This window comes from Sinohyriopsis cumingii, chromosome 1 (assembly GCF_028554795.1).
Source record: "Sinohyriopsis cumingii isolate HCF-2022 chromosome 1, ASM2855479v2, whole genome shotgun sequence".
NCBI classification, from domain to species: Eukaryota; Metazoa; Mollusca; class Bivalvia; order Unionida; family Unionidae; genus Sinohyriopsis; species Sinohyriopsis cumingii.
In genome coordinates this window covers 78,615,362-78,639,323 of record NC_142961.1, presented here as the reverse complement: position 1 = coordinate 78,639,323, position 23,962 = coordinate 78,615,362, and the positions used below count along the sequence as shown (strand labels likewise).

Sequence of the window (23,962 nt, the reverse complement as noted above, 5' to 3'; positions counted from 1 at the left end):
TAAAAATGAATTCCTTTCCCCTACCCATAAATTTCCAGTTTTAGAATGTATATAATCCTTGAAAGAGGTTGATGGTACCAGAAATGAAGCTTCCTGACAGTGGAAGAGACCTATGTATCATACCAGACGACTGACCAAGCCCCTCAAACAAGGGTAAAAATCTGGCACCTACTGGGATGATGGGATGAGAAGGACTTGGCAGGAGAGGGTGTGACTCTAGGGATGATTGCCTTCCCACTCAGGGCAGGGGAAGAGATTTGTAGACGTCCTCCCCTGGCCCTCCAGTCACCTCATCATTAGAAAGACAGACAGTTTCCCTGTTTCAGTTGTTTCTGAAGATGAGTCATGGACCTTTCTGCACCAGTTAAGCTGGGCTAAGTATCAAACTCAGCCAAAGGAATTGCTCATCTGTCCAATGTTAAAAGGTCACTCTAGAGATTAGGCATCCTAATAATGTCTCACAATCAAGATGGGTACCCACCAAAGGCTTTTTTGTGACTTCAGCAAGACATTTTTATGTCTCCAAGGCAGCATCCCTACAGAAGTGAAGAAGCTCTGCAGAACATGCCATGGACATTGACAGCATGTCTCAATGCTTTGGCAACAGCCTCCAACAATTACTGCAATGCTGCTGAAGATAATAATTCTCCTTAATAAAATTAAAAGGTATCATTTTCAGTTTCTTAACATTGCTGTTTCTATAATCTGATGTTTTGTCTACTAAATAAAAAAAATCAATCTATCAAATTATACACAAAATAAAGTTGCAAATAGTGACTTGATGAAACCGGAAGTGATACTCATTAAATGCAGAGTATGTCAGATACATTAGTGACATATTTCATCAATAAAATATGACAATTTTTAAAACTCTAAATAACTTTGTCTGTACTATATATATATATATATATATATATATATATATATATATATATATATATATACACACACACACACACACACACACACACACACACACACACACACACAGATAAGGTTATTTAGTGGAACGTGCCATCACACATTATTTTGTCCTATTTTATTTAAATGTTTTGTTGATAAAACGTTAGACTCCTGTGACTACACCTACCACTAGTTGGATACAAATAAAACAATCAATTAAATTAAGAAAAGGACAATGAAACCAATGACAAATTAGTCAAAATAAAATTATATGCCCAGTAACCGAAGTATAGATTTTTTTCATTATCAAGTTGTTTAAATGTAAAGGATTAAATAATTCTGAGTTACATCTGGGGCACCCACAGAATTATTTTCCAGAGGGGAGGGGCAAACATGTAGTATTCAGCAATTATGTTTTATGGATGGAGGCCAAAGCATAGAGGTGGGATAAGCCCCCCAGCCCCTGTGTGCCAGTGCCCATGAGTTGGATTATACTTTTTCCAGGTAAATAATGTGGGGCACAATAATAATGTGTTAAAAGTTGAAGACAATGTTGATCTGAGGTTATCTATACTAATGAACTAACAGATAGACAGTACAAAAGTAAAATAATTAGAGAATGAAGTTGGTAGGTTAAGGAAATAAAACCCAAAAACCAGACAATTTAAATGATCAAGATGAAAGAGACATTCAGTAGTTGTGTCAATGGACGGGATGTCATTCAAATGTTGGCCCTGAAGGTCTTCACAAAAGTCAAGTTATCCAGCAAATTAATCTCAGAAATGAGATTGGTAGTCAGAATAAACCACCCAGACACCCCCTTGATGTGTCAAATTAACTATGCTTGAACAACTAATGAACACAAATGCCCCTATATCTCTCAACATTTTCATAGAATAATTACAGAACATACAAAAAAGTGTTGCAAAGTATTACATATTTAGGCTCGAATAAACAATAACAAAAGAAAGAGTGAAAATAACAAGCTTTGAAAAATTTAACAAATAATTCATTTCGCTGGAAAAACTGCAAAAATGAAAAAATAAGAACTTCCACTTTTAAGAATCAACTCCAAAAATAATCCAAAAATAATTCACGAATTAAATTTTAGATTTCCTAGTTATGAAAAGTTCTAATTAATTCAAGTTTGAGTCTCAACGAAAACTCAAAAATGGAAGGTGATGACGTATTCTGTAGTCAGTATAGAGCTGATGTGTACAGTCCTTTGTGAACCACAGAAAATAATATTCCAATGTTTGAATTCTGAATAAAATTTAAATAAATATCTTTGTCCAAAAATTCTGTACGAGCACTCAAATATTTTCCAGGAAAATGAATTATCTTTTAGAATCCAAATAATCTGAATAAAAATTAAAAAGAACTCTTGAAACTGCCACAACAGACACTTTCCAGTGTAAAGTAAAAGCCCAAACTGAGAAATATCTCTACAGACATCGATATAAAACTTGACTAATGCATTTCGGAAAACCCAGAATTGAAAAATAGAGGTTGTTTACATATGAAAAATAATGTACTCCTAGTATGACCTTGATAAAAAGCAATCATTATACTCGAGAATAAAATAAAAATAAAATGTTGTGTACTTGACCCTCAATCAAGGCCAGGAACTAGGTAAGAAATAGAAACAGTGTTTCTATTATTAGGTATTTATGAAAAGATTCAGGTCAAACTGAATTTTCTAGAAAATATCAAATTTCTAGTAAACAAAATTACATTACACTGACATGTAATAAATTAAAAATAAAAAAATTCAAAACTTACAAACAGACAATTAAATTTATATAAATATAAATTAATTCAAATATACATAACAGAAGACAGTCAAATAATGAATATCAACTATCAATTTACTTGTTCTTTTTGTTGCATCTTATAAATGTATCTGAAATTAAAGAAGACTTGTTTTCTAGAAAATATGCTGCATATATTGTTTTTCTTGTTTTAGAACCCCTTCCCTAATGTTTCATGATCATGAGGAAATTGTACTATTGGCATTTGTTGATTCACTCATGCACTTGTCCATAAACAATGATGACAAAATTTGTGAACTTTAATGAACTGATGATGACCATGTTTCATTTGTGTTGGAAAGGCAGGTTTTGCTATTTAGGATGGAAGCTTCTCAGTGCAAGGATGTGCCAAGGACAGCTCCCTCTTGGGTGGTGATACCTTCATACCAAGTGTCAGAGATCCCCTCCCAATGGAAGCAGGCAATTTCTTTAACTTGGACACCTGTCTTATGGAAAAGAGACTTCCTTACCTAAGGAAGTGATAGAAGTTATCTCCTGGGAATGGAATGAGCCCTCCTGAGATGAAGAGAAAGAAGCAGAACCTTTCTTCCTGGCCCTATAGACCCAATGACTTTTTGTCAAGTCCTAAATCTCATTGCTGTACAACCAACCAATTGGGCAACCATCAGTGCATACCCACATTGTGCATGCTACACAGGTGTGTGCATGTTGCACAATGCCATCCTATTCCCACTTTTTCAACAGTGTTGTTGTTGTTGTTCTAGGGTTTAACACCATTTTTCAGCACAAGATAAGCTATACATGGCGGCCAGTATAACTGATGGTGGAAGAACCCTGGAAAACCCAGGGAAGAACCACCAACCTCCGAGAAGCTACTGACAGGCTTTCCCACGTACCCTCGCTAGCCGAGCCTTTGACTTGAACCCACACAGACAGAGGTAAGATGGCAGTGATCCAGAACAGTGAGCGCATTTGACCACTTGGCCACTCTGGGCCACCTTTCAACAGTGTAGAATTAATAATGGCTGAAAGGAATATAATAAATAAAATAAAAAATTGGAACAAGTGTTCGGATGGAATTATTTGCCCAGATACTGGTTACTATTGGAGGGATGACACAAGAAGCACTGCTTTGCTAGTGAAGTACTCCAAACATTCAAACTCAACAAAAAGGAACAAGGATACATACAACAAAAGCAAGGATGGAGGACAAAATAAGATGAACAACACAAAAGGAATACAACTGACATTAGGAATACCAAAAGATGACTTAAATGATGAAGTGCTGAGCACCAGAGAGATCCATGTACAAATCCATGGAGTCCAAGGAAAAGAAGGATGATAATCCTATTGCCAGAAGTGGACTGAGATATGAAATCATGTTATTTTTCATTCAAGACCTCCAGTACTAAATGATGGGAACAATGTCCTTGGACTGGGGACTAATGCCAGGAAAAGATAAAGTGATGCAGTAATAAGAGATAATACAATACTGCTACTAAATACAGTTGTTTAAAGGGGGTTTCTTCATTTTATTATCTTGACATTTGAAAGCACATCAGCATACCTGCCAATCTTCCAGATAGTGTTGGTTTTTTTTCAGAGATTAAAAACTGCTTTGGGAACCCAAGGGGTGGGGTGGGGGCAGCACATGTGACCCCAAAAAGTGAAGCTGTAACATTGAGAAAAATATTATTCAGTCATCGAAGGCTAGAGAAAATAAATGGAAATACAAACTTTGAATAAAAGAAAAGAAAATATGTTCCCACTGAAGCATTTAATAAACATTACATAAAAAGTTGACAGTGTTAGCACCTACAAATATCATCACAACACACACACTCACATACACAACACATAACACATACACACATATGATCACAACAACACTGACCTTAAAACAAATACACAAAATGTATGTCTTTAAAATTCATTCAACTGTGGAACACAGTCTTAACTACATGCTTTCAATAGAACAGGTGCGGGTTGGTGGTTCAGATGTCATTAGAGTTTATCTTTGCAATCACCAGAGATTTGCTGGCACTGTTGTTCAAGCTTCCCTCCGATAAGTTGGTTTGATTTTTTTCTCAGCAGAGAAAATGACCTTTCTGCATCTACGTTGCTGTGAGGAGGTGTTAAACATGGAATGGCCACATGAGTTACATATTAGTTTTGGGATTCTGCACTGCATGCACACATTCTTCCACTGCTGGGTGGTGTTACTATGCTGACAGATGTTGTATACTCAGCAATGATTGAGGAATTAACTACTTAATTTTTTTGTGGAGTCTTGGAATTTATTTGAAAAGTAATATTACCAGCCCTTAAAGAACTTGAAAAAATAGACTTAATCTAATTTGTGTGTGTGTGTGTGTGTGATTTGAATTTTTAACATAGCTTTAAAACAATTTCAGTTATATTACTACAATGTATGCAGTGCGACAGTTTATAGTGACATCTAGCACTAGGGCATCATGTCGCAGATATGTAGCATATGTCCCACCCTGTCACATTATATTGACACCAGGCCGACCAGTCCTGACACTAACCTCTTAATGCTCAATGCCAAGTGAGGCAGCTGTTAGCACCATTTTTGTAAGTATTTGGCATGACTCGGCTGGAGATCGAACCCACGACCTCTTGCATCCGAGGCAACCACTATAACCACTAGGCCACCAGAGCGGTTGCTCTAATTTGTAGTAAAAAAGAACTAATGATAACCATTACATTAGCTGCAAAAATAACCTTTGGGTAAAACAAATACAAAATAAAATAGTTCCAAAAAGAATCCCAAGCCTAACCTCCCCCACCCAAAGAATCCATGAAACGGTCAGTCCTTAATGTCAGTAAGGTGTCTGTGGTATGTACAAAAAAAAAAACTGTTCCCCCTAGCTGTTGCACTTTATAAAATCAAACTCCATCAAACAGCAGTTTTACTAATCTTTGCTGATGACTTCTCCTCCCCTGAATCACAGCTGCTTTTTGCCATTTTGCCGTAAAAAAAAATTAATCACAATTCTGCACTATTCCAACAACTGAAATAATCATGTTTTGCTTGTTAAATCTGACTTCAAAGAAATGTTGCCATTGATCATGATCCAACATTGCAAGTGAAGGTTCTAGTATGATAACTCTGTCTACACCCTGGCATATCGAGCAGATATTTCTGTGCTTTGTGTCTGTTAATTTCATTGGATGCAATGGCTTCCAATCAAAATTAAGTAGTTAAAATTTGACCACCGTTCCTACATGGTCAAAACATGGGGAGCAAACACTTGAATGGACTCATAAATAAAATAATTTCCACTGCTGGTCCATGTTTGTACAAATACAAATACACTCAAATACAACTGTAACAGCTTCCCTCTGGAACGTATCAAACTTTCATGTTAAACTTACAAAGTACCCTTTTTAAGTCAATTGTCTCCACCATTTTCGGGTGATGTACAATGCACTGCTGTTACACGCTAAGGGATGCAACTCATGAAATGCAACAAATGTCGCCAGAACAGAGCACTAAAATATCGGTTTGATCCACCAAGGTGTAGATAGGGTTATCATATCGGAACCTTGGCTAGCGAAGATGGTCATGATCAAGCCAATGACTTTTAATAAAGCTGGCTTAAACATTAACATTCACGGCAAAGTGCAACCATTTTTGTTCTTCAACATGTACTTCTTTCATTTACCTAACTTCAAACAAATTGGGCTGTCCCACTTCATGTACCTTACCTATGCAAATTAGTCTAACAGACTAGTATTCTTAACACAACATCACACTAACATTTGTCATTCAATTAATCTGTGCAATGTTGGTTGTTTATCTCTGACTGACTTACCTTTTAATCAAATCTATGACAATCAACTGTATAAACTGTTACGCCCTGAGGTGATAGTTTGCCAAGTGCATCAAGCAAGACGTTTTACTTTTATACAGGTTATGGGCCACTATTTTGGTATCAAGAAAAGTTTCTTACCCCCTCCCCACACCTACCCTTCTTTTTTATCTTCAAAACCTAATGAAAAACATGTTTTTCAAAATACAACCATGTTAGTGGTGTCTGAGAGTGAAAACATTAGTTTCTCACCTTATGTTCTGGCAAGTGTGCATCAACATCTTTTGTCCAATATTGAAAGACTACAACCTGCATGATTTTCTTACAAACTGGTCTTTTACTGATTTTCAAAAAAAAACTGTTCAAATTTTTGTCTATTTTAGTAATGGCAACCATATCTGATGGCCTTATCAGTCAAGTTTGTACAATATTTATATTTACCCCTCATACCAGGATGCTTTGTGTCAATTTAGTCAAATTCTGCCAAGTTGTTTTTTTCCTTTTTCATCAAGTCATTTCATTTTTCATCAAGATCTGTTCTACTTTTAGCAACAATGTCCAAATTTAATGGCGTTTCAGCAACATTTGTATAAATATAAAAGCCCTTGATACTTTCTGTCACATTTGTCAGATATTAACCAGTGAAGGGTGTGATGAATGGATGAATGGATGGACATGTATGGATGGATGGACAGACAGGCACAAGTAATAATAACAATGAGCATAACTCTAAAAATGCTGATCTGGATACACTTCATTACATTTACTTTTTACAAGACACAATGTCTAGTCACTGCACAAAAGCACAGCAAGCTTCATGAAGATTTCTTAAACGGTCAGGAGATATTAAGCAAACAGCAGTGTAATGGATGGATCGACAATCCATCTCCAGTACACTCTGCAAAATTTAATTTGTGCCATGTACAGTCATAATCTTCAATGTCTAATCAAACTTTGTGAGGCACATGTATTCTGTATAACATGAAATACCCAAATATGGTGACAAATATTTGCTACACTGTATCACAAAATACTGACCTACTCTTCCTCTAGTAAGTGCTTCTCCGATCAATATGCTGCTTTTGAACCTTCCCAAGTGACTTGACACTGAAACAGTAAAGAAGATCATATAGGCCTATACTTGAACTGACAGTGAGAGTACTGACTGCAGAAACAATGGTATGTGAAACCCATACCTTGTAAACAGACATCATCTGTAATCACACCAGTAGCTGTAAATTGAGTCAAATTGTTCAACATTTTGGTGATAAAAAATGGGAAGATTCATTATTAACAAGATAATTAATAATGGAGTTGTTAATACTAAATGAATGAATCTAGTTTTATATGCATTTATGTGTCTGCACAACAAAAGCCCTGGCGGAAGTCATCTGTCTGTTAGGAATGACAGCTTTACACTGCAAATACACTATTATGATAATGCAATAGTGTATATGTACAGGCTGACAGTTCAATTTTGGCCTGCCCTTAGGATGCATTTCAAGCATAATAAACAGTATGGATTACTTAAATGAAGAAAAAAAAAGAGTCCCTAGAGAGGATGATTCTACTGTCTGAGAAGAATTTCCAGAAATTCAATGTAAGACCATATCTTCTTTTCAACTGCAGAGTTGTAACTAATTCTGATATTGGCCAATAAGATTTTAAAATCAGTCATTGTGGCAGCTATACAGTATGTAGGACTGGCATTTTTTTCATTTTGGACAAACAAGATACCCAGTCTTTTAGTGAAAACCCCATCTAGATATGTTCATTCATTCAAGAGAATTGGAGACATTTTTTTTCAATATTTACTAAATTTGTGAAGTGATGAGATTAGCTCTATTTTCATTCTGAACAAACTAAATATTTCAATTAGTCTTCTGATGGAAACACTATGTTGATATGACTTTTTGTTCTGGAGAAGTGCTAAGATTTTCAAGATGGCCGCTGTGATGGCCATATTGGCCGTCAGATTCACACCATATTCAATTAGAACAAAGTACAAGTCATATGAAGCCTTTTAGTAAGACCCCATGCTGGTATGACTGTCCATTCAGAAGGAATACATGAAGATAGAACACTATTTTCAACATGGATGCTGCTATGGTGGACATATTGGATGTCTGTGTAACACAAATTTAATTTAGGACCAACAACACCTCGGGAAGAATGTGTATGCAATGTCTCTTGGCAGTCATTCAAGTAGTTTAGGAGGAGTAGCAATAACAAGCTTGCGCTAATGGATGGACAGTCATCAGAAGTTGGATGTCAGATGAAGGGTGACAGGCGATGGATGACTGACCATCCCATAAGCTCTTCTGGTCTAAGAACAGCAGAGTTTTAAAAAAGAATATTATTGCATGACTGGCAACATTCATTAAAGATAACTGTGTGCTAAGATCAGCTAATGCACACTAAACTGTGCAATGCTCCATCAATCAGCTCTGAGAGGTTCTGAAAGGGAATAGAGCATGAGAGATGCTTGGTTCACAGGCAGAAATTTAAAACAAAAGTTTCTCAAATGGTCTAAGGCTCTATTAACTGAAAAGAATTTCAAGAAATACTACTAATTAGCACTAAAACCACCTCTGATATTCTCAAGTGATAAAAAAGTTTCAAACTGGCAACTGAGATGGCCATACTTGCTATATGATCAGTATTTTCCAATAGAACTAACTCAACACGATTGCTGAAAACTCCATGTTGAATGACTATTGTTACAACTCTACAGTCTTAAACTAAGTAACAGAAAAGAGTGAAAAGCAACAACTTTTGTAAAATTCTACAAATAATTTATCTACCGGAATAAAAAATGAAAATTTAAATAGAACTTAGTGTATTGTGAATTAAATCCCATACAGTCCTAAATGTGTTCTATCCAAATGTACAGAATTCCAACTTTCAGTGGTGTTCCAAATAAATTTTAATAATGAATGTCCTGATTTGCCTGTTGTCTCAAATGGGCTAATGTGCATCTTGTCTCTGAATGTATTGCAATGATATTATCCAAAAGTATTGTGGAATGAAATCACTATAATTCCAAATTAATGAATTAGTCCAAGAAGTATTGATGAGCACTTTTTTGCAATTCCAGTGAACAATTTAAATAAATAAATCAATGTAAATTTAAAACTGAGTACAATATTAAGACTGATTCTTCTTTGGATGTTAGGGTAGGAATGAGAAATTCTGAAGTAAACAACATTAATATCATCAAGCTAAGACACAATAATAGAGCCAGGATCAGCTTCCTTTCTAAAACAAACTAAGTTGTAAACAAGATTAGAAAATTTCCAAGTGGAAACTAATATCCTAGACTCATTTAAGTGAACATGTTTACCTCCATTAATAATGATTTGAATATTTAATCTACAATCACAGAGAAATATTCTCTTTGTATTATGTTCTTTACACAATAAATGTCACAAGTCAGGTAGACCATTAACATTATTTTGGACAAAGGTTAATTACAAAATACAGATATACATAACATACAATCACACAATACAAATGAAATATACATAACACCATCCATCCAGGACGAGGAATAGCAAAAACAATATTGTCATGATCGCAATCATGGCAGACATTTTTATACCATTACAGCATTATTTTTATTTTGGAATAACTAGACATCATATATCTTTTCACGAAAATCCCATGTTGATACGACTTTATGTTTAGGCCACGCAGCAACAGTAATATTTTCAGGATGGCAGGTGTCATTTTGGAACCCTTTTATGTGAGACCAACAAAGCACCATAACAAGCTTTTAGGTGGAACCCCCACCCCCACCCCCCTTGGATATGACTTTCCATTCAGAAGGAGTAGTTGTAAGATGGATGCCATGGTGACCATACAGCACAATTTTCATTGGGATGAACTAGATAACACATGAAGTCTTCTGGTGAAAAGCCCCATGTCAGTATGACCATCAATCCAGGAGGAGTAGCAATAACATGGCTTTCCAGGTGTCTTCCATGATAGTCACACTGGATATAAGACCAGCACCATTTTCATTTTTAGAATCAACTAGACATTATAAGAAGTCTTTAAGTGACAATTGTTTCTATATAACCATGCAATCAGAACGAGCTGAAATAAAATTTTCACAATGGCCACCATGGCAACATTCTTTATTTATGACTAAATTGGATGACTTTGTCTAGAAGTCTCATGGCAATCTTTCAAGCAGTTTAGGAGTGGCAATAACAAGCCTGTGCTAACACATGGATGGACACTGGACAACAGGCCATCCTAGCATCTCTTATGGTCTATCATCAGTAGTTCTAAAAGACTGGGTGATTAAGATCAGTATTCAGTGACTCGGAGAGATGCTTAAAAATAAGAAAATCCTATAACACAGATTTGTATTTCAACTTCTTATCCGACGTCACTAGGGAAATAAAAAGACCAAAGCTACAAAAATGAATTTATATGAATCAAAGAAAAGAGCATTTCTTTCTTAACTGCAGAATTCAGAATCAATCTATGTTATTTGTTACAAGATTTTCAAATCAGATGTTGTGGCAGCCATATTGGATAAAGATTGGTACCCTTTTGATTTTGGGCAAACCAGCCTCCATAAGAAGTCTTCTGGTGAAAAATCCATGCCAATATACCTACTGACTCGGGAGAATTAGTGAAAAAATTGGCAATATGTTGATTGTGGCAACCATATTGGATGTCTGCAAGACTCCATTTGCATTATGGAAAAAAACTAGACACAACATTAGGTCTTCTGGTGAAAACCCAACATCCAGAGGAGTAGAAATAACGAGATTTTCAATATAGCCACCATGCTGGCCATATTAGATATCAGACTGCCATCATGTTCATCCATGACAAACATCGCACAATAAGAAGTCTTCTGGGGAAAACCCACTACAGATACAACTTTTTTGAAGACTTTCAAGATGGTTGCCATAGTGGTCATACTGGATGCCACATCGGCACCATTTTTTTATTAAGTTCTAACAAGACATCATAAATAGTCTTTGATAAATATGCAATGCCAATAAGGCTTTCCACCAAGGAGTAGCAATGATAAGATTTTCAATATGGCTTCATGTAAAATGACAGATCAGCATCATTGCGACCAACATACATTATAAGAAGGCTTTTGGTGAAAAACTTGTGTTGATACGACTAGACTTTCAGGTGAAACAGTGATAGGGATGGCAGGGGTTTGACAAAGTGCATGACTGCTTATGGGGAGGGATGACTTTTAATAAGTATGTACGTTAGGCACTTTAAGTATTATACATTTACCTTGGACAAGCGTTGGTGATAATTGTGTGTAAATTTCAAGCTATGTTTTTACAGTTTATGCTAATACTTCCACAAGTTTGTTTTCAAGCATTAAAATTCATTCTGGTTAAGTCTTGCTACATAGGATTACAACTTATTTTTAATTTAATGTATTAAACTTCCTCTTTCAAAGTTCAATTCTCGCAGCTATTTTTGTTAGGAAGGGGTCGCAAAAGCATACGTGCACAGAGGCAGGGTTTACAAAAGTGTTAAGCTGTGCAAAGGGAGAGGGAGGGAGTCGTAAGTGTCCGATGTTTGCGTTATGTACTTTATTGATGTCCATTAGCGAGATATTCATGATGGTTGCTATGGAGGACCTTTAGACTGGAGAGACCAGCACCCCTTTCATTTAATGCCCTTCAGAGAATACACCATGTCGATACGATTATGAGCATCCATTCTCAGGTACCGATACCAAGACGTTTACACTGTATGTGTGAGCATCATCATTTGGGATCAATTAAACCTTGGGATGAATGTGTGTAAAGTTTCGTGACAATTCTTCAAGTAGTTGAGGAGTAGTGATAACAAATTGGTGCAAATGGAGGGACTAATATAGGTCGATGGACAAGACCATCTCATTAACTCTTCTGATCTATGACCAGAACAGCTAAAAATGAAATATAATGCAAAAGACAAGAAAAAGAAAAAGCCAACATAAATCAGTACCTAATATTAATTGAAAGGTACTTTTTAAAAAAAATAGAAATTCTCAAGCAAATAAAATATTTAGAAGTCACAATAATTTGTGATTTGAAATGGAACCTTCAAATTCAATAAATAAGCACCAAAACGTTAAGCCTATTACACATAACTTGTCATCTTGCCCACGAATGAACGGAGTTCTTGGGCTTATATCTATTTTAGAATAAGCATGTACAATATGGGACCCTGTACCTTTGTCATGTTTCACTCTACGAAATAGGAATAAAATCGAAAAGCAAACAGTCAGTTTTGTTACATTTAGTTGTGATTATACCCCTAGAAGTATTACCCCTTAATATTTAGTAAGCTGCACTGGAAACCATTAAACCAATGTAAACTAGAGAACATAAAAATTGGCTTTAGATATTATAAAAAGATATATAGATAAAATACCTTACTGCACCTTGATCAAACCAAAACGATAAAGTCGAAATGAACATAAACATACACCTACCTAATCCCACTGCATGAACTGAGCTATCCCCACCCCCGATAAATTGATTTTTTGGGGTACCTTACTCATTAATAACAACAGATGAATCGTCAGAAAACATAACTACATGAAGTACCTTTTCAATGCCACAATTTTGTTCTTAAATTATATCTTTATAAAAATGTTGAAGCTGCGCGGTGCAACATGTAATTATGATGAAGCACCCAACTAATCACGATAAAGAAGGAGGAGTTAAGATGGAACCTTCTCTTGATAGCGAAAAGGTTTGTTACAATACGCTTCTCCACTATCGGTCATAAAACAAACATCTCGGTATCCAAGACTTGGGATATATGTGATGTCATTTCATCCTTTCGCTCCAACCATTACATTTTTAAAGATCACATGTTTAGAAAAGCAGGGAAATTTTTATCAAAATAATAACTGACTTTGAATTTAATGTCTAGAAGGGAGAGTGTGTGTGTGTGTGTGTGTGTGTGTGTGTGTGTGTGTGTGTGTATATATATATATATATATATATAGAGAGAGAGAGAGAGAGAGAGAGAGAGATGAAAAGCAATGTACTTAGTCAGAATGTTCAATTCTTGAACAATTTTTCCAACATGATAATAAAGACTATCAAAGACACCAATGAGAGACAGAGAGAATGTGTGTGTGTGTGTGTGGGCAATGTAAATGCCAATTAACCTACCTTAAGTCTGCGGACAACTGCAGTTTACTGTCTAGCTCTGCGATAGAGGTCTCGTTTATATATAAATATATTGAACTGGACGAAAAACGCTCATCAATCATATACAACGAACTGACCTATAAATGGCACATCAACAGAACAGAGTTCATGTAGATGGTACTACTCCATCATTTGTGCAACAGTCGGACCGGTGAGTAAATCTATTGCCTGCGATAACATAATCTCATCATTGTCCTTCAAATAATTCCATTTACTGTGAAAGAACTTCGCTGACAACTACGTCAAACGTCAGTGCTTGTGAGACCGCTAATTATTTTCGTTCTCCGGTTTCAGCGAAAGTAATGCATACCCGTCCTTTGTTATCACCATGATGTGTAAATGTGTATGATTTTGATTTTTAACGTAGCTTTAACAATTTTTCAGTCATATCGCTACGATGTCTGCAGTTTGGCAGTTTACAGTGATGTCTAACACTGGGGCATCATGCCGTAGACATGTAACATGATGCCCCACCCAGTCACATTATCCTGACACCAGGCCGACCAGTCCTAAAACTAACCTCTTAATGCTGAGGCAGCAGCTAGTACCATTTTTAAAAAAACTAAGTCTTTGGTATGACTCAGCCGGGGATCGAACCCACCACCTCTCGCATCCGAGGCGGACGCTCTAACCACTAGGCCACCGGAGAGGTCCCAACCAAGATGTACCGCGCCCATGCAAAGCTACCAACCAATCACAGCAGTTCTGTTTACAAAATAGCTGTTTTGGGAATGATATTACTCGGTGTGTGTGTGTGTGATTTCCATGAACCGAATAAAAGACAATTTCTTTCTTTTAACTGTCGAAGGTTAAAACCATCTCCGACAGTCCTATGCGATAACAAGATGTTCAGATGTCCAAATTAGCTGAAGCGGTGAACACACTGATGTCAGATTGGCACCATTTCATCTAGGATCAAGTAGATATCTTTTTGGGAAGTCTGTTGGTAAAAACCCCATGTCAAAATGACCGTCCAATGCGGGGTGGGGGTGGAATGACACGAAATTTACGACTGTCGTAAGGGATTTATGATTGACACCATTTACTTTGGGACCAGCAAGGCAGCATTAGTCTTTCAGTGAAAAACTCAAGTAGGTATAACCAATTATTTGTGAGCAGAGATGATAGCATATTCACGATAGCCATATTGAAAGCAAACTTTCATTTATGAGTAACTTGACACAAAAGAGCTCTTCTCATAAAATCCCCATGTAGAAATGAGTTTCGATTTAAGAGGAGTAAGTAACTGCACAATTGTCAAGATTGCCACCATGTTGGCCACAGTGGACGTCCGGGCTAGCAACATTTTTTATTTAGGACCAACAAGGCCATAATGAAAACTCCACATTGATATAACTTTTCCGTTTTTTTTTTCTTCAATATGCATAGGTCAAGCTCATAATAAAAATCGCCCAACTTCTTCGCCATCTTAGCATATTTACCAAGTTTCATTAAATTCAGATCAGATATCCAGTCTTTCAAGTGGTAAAAAGTTCAGGCGAGGATACATAAGATGACATCATTATTATGCTTAGAAGATTTATCATATACCCTGATGATATATGCAAATTTATCAAATTTGAGAAAAATACAATCAAAAAATATCTCTAGAGCACTGACTATCTCAGACAATCTGGTGCAAAATCACGTTATTAATATGCATGCATCTCGCTCAAAACTATTTATCTGAGATGCTGATGAGTTACACCTAATGACCAAGTGTTATCAAATCTGAATCTGAAATAAAGCTTTTGGTGTAGCAATAAGTTCAATCAGACAATCAATAACGTGCTAAATCACTTCAATAATATCCGTGGATCCTGTGCATTATCAAACACATGCAATACCATACAAGTCCATTGGAAGCCACATTAACGTCAGATTTTTATATATATAAAAAGGTGAATTGCTATCAGATGCAGGTTAACATCATTATCGAACTTAGTCGAGATTATGAACACAGAATCCCAAATTTGATTTAAAAAAATTAGATCAGAATTAGAAAGAGCAGTGACAAGCTCTTCCAGGCAGATGCAAGATCACCGTATTAGTATGCGTGGTTCGCGCTCTTTAATGAAACTGTCTAAGAGTTTGATGATACATGCATATATTCCAAGTTTGATCAAAACAGAATCAGAAATGTGGCGTCTACAGCGGCAACAAGCTGAACCAATAAGAGGCTAGTTTTCATCATTGCTATGCGTGGATCTCACTCAATATCAAATCCATCAAAGACCTTGATTGTGCAAGTCTATATTTAATGTCTGATCAGAATCTGACACGCAAAAAGATATAGCTGCCATATTGGTAACAAGCCAAATAGATCCATTATCTACTCGTTAGTATGCGTGCATTTCGATCATTATTATTATTATTATTATTATCGAACTTGTCCAGAACTTTGTTTTGACGTAACCATACATACCAAGGCTAATCAAAATTGGATCAGAAACACTGCCTCCAATGTGATAACAAACTGAGCCTATCTTGTGCAAAAACACCTCATTAATATGCGTGCATCTCTCATTATTGTATTTGTCTGAGACAATGACGATAAGCACATATTCCAAGTTGGATCAAAATTGAAACAGAAATATGACATCCAGAGTGGTAAAAAGGTCAGCCAATCAGACGCATGATCACCTCCTTACTCTAGGGGTCATGTTCTTGTGACATTTGAAACAGTCAATGGAACTTACAGAAACCTGAAAGTGAATCAAATCGTTCGGCACACAGTGATGCTTTTCAGAGATACTGTTCAGTCCCTCTAACGCCAAGATATAAGACTTCATCTGATGGCTGATAAAATTAGCGATTATGGTAATAACATAGGTCACCACAACAATGACCCATAAGCGGTCGTTTTCAGATATTTTCCAATAACAGTAGAGATCTTATTATACTCAGATTGCGTGCATCAAGCTCATTACTGAAGACCCAAATGATAAAAAGTAGTAAAACGACACTATCGTCTTCTGATTACGTATTATCGTACTCAAACGAGACAGCAGCTACTTGATCCTCGAGATTTCCTGTTCATATAGCTGCGACCTTAGCGATGAAATGCCGACACAAGGAGCAAACTAAGCTTTCACAGCAACATTAGTTAAGAAACACTGCGTTATATGTAACATATATGAAACGCCGAAATCCTGATTTGCCAATACAGCAACAAAAAATCAGATACTTATATGCTTTGAAGTAGATAATATAGCCAAAAGGTTCATCTGAAACAACATCACATTCCGAAATATCGAACACAAACATTACTGTATAGTACAACGCATTTACGAAAGTTTATTTCAGCAAAATGAATTTATATGTGATGTGACGTGATTTGGATTTTTTAACGTAGCTTTAACAATTTTTCAGTCATATCGCTACGATGTCTGCAGTGTGGCAGTTTATAGTGATGTCTAGCACTGGGGCATCATGCCGCATACATATAGCATGATGTCACACACTGTCACATTACCCTGACACCAGGCCAACCAGTCCTAACACTAACCTCTTAACGCTGAGCGCCAAGCGAGGCAGCTGATAGTACCATTTTTTAAAGTCTTTGGTATGACTCAGCCGAGGATCGAACCCACGATCCCCCGCATCCAAGGCGGACGCTCTAGTTACTAGGCCATCGGAGCGGTATGAATTTATAATTTTAAACGTTATAATTATATAAGACTGAAAGGTATATATCAAAAATATCATCACAGCAATGTTCCTCATAATTTGATACTATTTTGGTACAAATCACCCTATATCGTCAGGATATAAAAAAGATACTATACTTCAAGTTCATACATGACAACAATTATCTGTCGGTGGTTTCTCTAGCATCGTGTATCGATGTTTCGACAATATGGCTAGCGAAGAGCAAAAGTTTTTAATATTTATTTTATTTTTAAAAATATGGGTAACAAATGAATGAAGATTGTGGGGACAAAAGCGACTTGTCGTTTATTTTTGTGTATGTACCATCAGAGAGAAGCTGCAATACATTATTCAGTGATTTAATTCTTGATTAATTGGTGTGAATAAAGTTGGAATGAAGCTGCAATGCTGTTTGTTCCATGGTTCTGATTTTTATAATAGTTCATTGGTCACATTAAATATGAATTATGTAACATCAAGGTTTTGTCCTCTTAAGAAAAGACTAGTTCTAGAAGAGACAGAAAGAAAGGGATGTAACGGAACCGGACAGACACACATACCTGAGATCTGAAGGTGATCAACGTAAACGTACACATACACAGAGCATATAATATCATTGAGGTAATTTAGAACTTTTATTTTCACACCTATTACCAGTGAGAAAAGAACGTATCGTCAAATTATCGGTCGTCCGGACATTTGCGCAAAATAAAAAGAGTCAACATTTTAAAAATGAAAACTTTTGTACCTATGACAGTTAGCTGATAGGCTCAAACACAGTTTAATAGCAAACTACTATGGAAGTGGAATGCAAAAAGAAAAAAGCCATTTCACTCACTCACTACAGAAAATCATGGACGTTGATTGCTTATTTTGTGGAATTCAATATGTACAAATAGATCTCTGTAATAATTTCTCATATAATATTGAGTCGTTCGATACTATGCAAAAACGAACACAACAACACTTGCATCTGGCGATTATAAACTTAAATATATGATACCGATAATAAGATTTATGACTTGTTACAACCCGCCAGTCGTTAATTTGCGTCGTTAAGAAACAATGTTAGCATGAAAATAAAACGATTGCGAGTATTAAATCGAGTAAATCGAAGACACGAAACATTCGCGAACTTACTTAACTATAAGCTTGTCAGGAACAAAATAAATTAACAACATAAGAACGACTTTATGTTTTTCCGAACAAGAAAAGTATTAATTTCTCGAATCGTTCGCGGTCCTAGGCCTTGTAAGTGATGTATACGATTAGATTTTTTTCTTTCATATAGTTTCTAGTTTTCGGCTGACTCCAGAACATCATGGTAAATGTAAATGCCATCGTTTACATTCATTTTTGACGTTCCTGCGTCTCAGCGTAAAAGAGTAAATACGTTGTACATGTATATGTATAAGGGAGATAACCGTGCTCTGCAAATTACGTTTTATTACCATACGATGCTGTAGCACTTTTTTTTGGAAGGCCAGTAAAATATTTCTACAAAATTGAAACTTTCAAAAAAAAAAAACTATAAATATTACCATAACCATTCAAAACAACTAGAAATGTTCACTTTATAGGCTGATAACAATCCGAAACGTTCACTTTATACGCTGAAGCAATCTCAATATAAACAGTACATGTATTGATAATGACTTGTGTTCATAGATCCATCCCTTTAATATCCTAGACTGTCCCTGTTCCGGTATTAGATGGCGTCAATGAATCTCTAAACTGAGACTGGTTGCATACTCCTTTTTTTGGCTGTTGTTTTTCCCTGAGCCACTTGCATACAACTCGCATGCAAAGTTTTAAGCAATCGCAGTCGTAAAGCTAAATGCATGTCGTGTGTTTTGCCCTTAACTGCTTTCTTAACATCTAGTGCTAAAAAAATGCTTTCCTTTAATCCTGCGCTTTGTGTGTGTGTGTGTGTGTGTGTGTGGATGTTTAAGGTAGCTTTAACAATTTTTCAGTCATATTGCTACGATGTCTGCAGTGAGATAGTTTATAGTGTATGTTTAGCACTGGGGCATCATGCCAAAGACATGGGACATCATGTCCCACCCAGTCACATTATCCTGACATCAGGCCGACCAGTCGTAACACTAACCTCTTAATGTTAAGTCTTTGGTATGACTCGGCCCGGGTTGGAACCCACAATATCCCGCATCGGAGGCGGACACTCTAACCGTTAGGTCACCGGAGCAGTGATATCACTTTGCATCAACATCATATATCTGTTAAATGAGTTCATGTATATAACAAGCATTAATATATTAATATATACAAACATATAAGTTTCATTTCATGTTTTGTTTGTCATTTGGTACGTAAAAAGTATATCAAGGTATTATATGGTCAGTTATGGTGGCTTCAGTTTAAATTTATTTTGGAATCCTCCAAACCTGAAAACCTTATTTTCGTTGTTTTCACCAGATTCGGAATTATTGCGTATAAACATAAGGCATTCATAAAAATTCGCAGCAAACTAAGCCTAAAACAAGGCAACTAATGCAATACATAATTTTAGGCAATCTAAATATTCTTCAAATTTTACTGGTAGATTTTTTAATTCGGTGGGAAGAACATTTCATACCGGGGAATCATATTTTTAATTTACACATGTTCTACAAAATGACTCTCAATATTTCTTTTCTAAGGTATTAACAACATTTCTTCTTTTTTTTTTTAGTTCAACCGCTTAAAAAAGTCAAATTTTCGTTGGATTATATGGTTTAATTAATTCACATTTGCCTTGTGTAGTGTTTCCTTCAATCAACACAATTATTGCCCAGTTATGGCCTTTTAAAAACCCCACTTAAAACATTAACATAATGAAACCATCAGTTTTAATCTTCCTTGTTCGTTCTGTATAATATACACCCATTATAATGTCACGCTATAAATAGCCAACCTCGCTTATCAACAAACCGACCATAACGGATTTCACTACCATATCAGCACATACGTCTTAAGTTCGCGAAGACCGTAGTGTTAATGTTTCGCAAAAGTACTATTAATCTGAGGCAAGACCGGCAAACCGCGTTTGTCACCAACAGGCCAGAACTGATTTAATCATTGTATGGGCAAATACAACTATAACTGTTGCTAATAACCGCGTTGTTACGCACCAGTTAATTATGTATATAAGCTATTTTTGTTAGCAATAAACAAACATACCTGAATATTATCAGCTATACAATCTACTCGTAAATGACTTGCAAAAAGTAGAGCTTGCTATGACTATGTCAATTTTTTAAAAATTTTTATTCTGCGTACGAAAATAAAACCAATAATAGATTGTATCCATGATTAAAACGCAAGGAGTGTTCCCGTTGCATCGCATATACAATGACGTCATCTCGGTCTCACCGCCTACTGGAACAACCCTTTCAATCGGAAATAATTCTCTAAAATGGCGGTCATTTTAGTGCTGGAATCCATGGAAAATCTTCATATCTTCAAATCATTTTACAGAATTTACTTAATCTAGTTATGGGTACAATATCTTTCATCAGTCATGCTATTGGAATAGTACAATTTGTTTCCTTGGTATGTATGTATGTATGTATGTATGTATGTATGTGATTTTCAATTTTATTTTAAAACAGCAGCCAAAGAAACCAAAGCTTGTATTATTAGCTCAACTTGAGTGTACTATAATTCTAATCCCACAGACTGTAATGTTAATGCTTTGCAAAATTACTATACTTTCTTGGTGAGGCCAGTAAATATGCATACAGTCTATACATGATTTTTCAATAAGTAATTTTTTTTCTTTTAAAAAATGAATATAGCATGATGCGTGTCTAATTTTGGGAGAAGAAAACATTCCCTTGTAGGTGCCATCTATTCAAACACGATCCAGTGAGATCTCTCCGTTTTCAACCGCTAGAACATGTTCGGTGACAGCAACAAAATAAAAATAGATTTAGGTTCAAGGTTACTACTGCATACACTTTACTCGTCGTAAACTTTTGAAACACAAGTCACTTGAATGGACTGACGCTCTAATGTCCCAAATAGAATTTATAGGAATTAAAAATAAGACCATTTTTTTTTAACTGATGAGTGTTAAAACAATCTTTTAATATTCTTGAGCGATATGATTTTAAAATTTGCAGCTGTGTCAGCCCTATTGGATGTTAGATCAGCACCATGTTCATTTTGGACAAACACTACACCATTGAAAGGCTTTAAGTACAATCCCATGCTGCTAAGACCATCCATTCAGGAGAACAAGAGAAACTATCTTGAGCATGTTTAATGTGGCAGCCATATTTGAGGTCAGATCGGCACCATTCAATTTCAGGACTAACTAAATATCATAATTAGCATTCTGATGAAAACCCCATACTGACACGTTGGTCTATTTACGAGGAGCAACACGATTTTTAAAAGGCTACACTAGTGGTCACACTAAAAAAGCAACTCAACACCATTTTCATTTAGTATCAGATACGACATAATAAGTAGTTTTTGAGTGAAAACACAATGTTGACTTTCCATGTAGGAAGAGTAGCGATAACATTTTCGATACGTCCGCTATGGCGCTCAGCTATATATAAATCAGATCGGCACAAGCTTTGTTGAAGTCCAACCAGATACAATAAGAAATCTTCCAGTGAAAACTCATTGCTGATAAAACGTTCCTTCAGTAGTAGCAATAACAAGATTTTCAAGATGTCGTCAATACCATACTTGATGACAGATCGGAACCATATTCATTTAAAACCAACCGAACTTCACAAGAAATCTGAAAACCCCAATCCGTTATTACTATCCATTCAGGAAAAACAGCGGAACTATTTCATCATGGATCAATTAGACATCATAAGAAGTCTTCTGACGAATGTCCCATGATGAGATGACGAGCCGTTCAGGAGTACCGATAACAAATATGTTCCAAGATGGCCGCCGTGAAGCCATACATGAAGTCCGATCGGCATCATTTTCATTTAAAAACAACTAGATATCATGAGGAATCTCCCAGTGAAACCCAAATGGTGATACGACAAACCGTTTTGGAGTAGCGATAACAAGATTTTCAATATGGCTGCTGTGGCGGAAATATTGGATGTATGGGCGGCCTTTTCGTTTAGGGTCTTCCAGACATTGGGATGAAAGTGTTTGTAAAGTTTTATGGCAATCTTCCAAATAATTTAGGAGGAGTTGCGATGACAAACTTGTACGAACGAAAATCGGGACGTTGGAGTCATTCCATGAACTCTTTTCTAGTACAATGATCAATTTAGCTATATATAAAAATACGTACACCCCCACCCCTAGTAATTATTTTCAGCTAATCAGCGACCTTCATTCCTTAACATACAGTATTCCATATTTTGCCACATATAATCTTGTTCTGCAGCTTATAAAATAATATATATCTGCTACCATATAATACCACCATCCTCGCCAAGCGCCATTCGCCAGACTAAAAGTCTGTGGACAAATATGACATTTTAAACACACAAATTTATTTCATTAAGACCATCCTGCTGTCTTTCAATAACTCTTTAAAACTGTAACTGCATTCGGTGTATTCCAGCACTTTTGGCATCCGCCACGAGTGTCAAAAGAGAATTCATATATAGAAATCTTCAAATCACCCCAAATTCCCTGTAAAATTTGAGACTCCTTTACAAGAGGTCAACAAATGTGTCACATTTGATTCAACGCTTTACGGTTGTGATTTAGGTTTTTGTTGGTTTTAACTGCGCTTTTAACCCGTATTGGTTATATTACGTAAGGAAGCTGAAGCTTTGTGCTTTTTCCCAAAACACCGCTGCAACTGGCCTGGTTAATCGAACGCACGACCCATGGATTACGAGTCCGACGGTCAAGCAACTGAAATACGGCACAAACTTACTTTTCGACATACTGAAGAAAAATGTTTAAACTTGGTCAAAACGTTTCTTTAAAATCACGAAACAATTATGCGATTTTCATGGTTCCCAGACTTTTCTAATGATAAATTTCCAGGTCATTTCCAGGATGAAATTACTTTTTTTCAAGGTTCACATATGACCATTACTGAAAGGAATCAAAGAATATTTTAGATTAAAAAACATGCCTTTTCTAAATCAAAAGATGTTTCTCTTTCAAGACTCTCCGAAAACATCGAAGTCAGAAAGATGATCATGTACAAAACCACAAAATGTATCACACGAAACACGTTTGATTATATTCCTATAAATTAGTATGTAAAGTCATTTCAATGTACAGAATAAAAATTCAACTTTATTTTGCTGACCTGCATTATGTTACTAAGTGAGAACAACAGAATGAACATAAATTATGTTTTGTTTCCTTTCAAACCTTTAACTCTAACGAATTATATATATATATATATATATATATATATATATATATATATATATATATATATATATAGCATGCATCTCATAGAAAGTAACATTTCCTATTACAGTATATAACAAAATAAACGCAAATGATTGGAATCTTGCATTGTAACTAAAAGAGTTTAACCCTGAATTTATCTGTGCCAATAAAATCCCAAACAAGTTTCTTTAAACAACCTAATCTCCTGAAGACGATCTGGTTAAAAATCCATCTTTTAAAAAACATCTTCAAG

At 35.8% G+C, this 23,962-nt stretch overlaps 1 protein-coding gene across 2 annotated transcripts in view; it reads right to left on the bottom strand.

Annotated features, from left to right (window-relative positions):
* Nucleotides 1-23,962, bottom strand: part of LOC149807179 (neurocalcin homolog) — a 144,598-nt gene that overhangs the window by 56,416 nt on the left and 64,220 nt on the right. For both annotated transcript variants that reach the window (XM_089963184.1, XM_089963175.1), the window contains exon 2: nucleotides 7,550-7,618. The gene's annotated coding sequence lies outside the window, so the exon portion shown is untranslated. The remainder of the gene's footprint in view (nucleotides 1-7,549; nucleotides 7,619-23,962) is intronic.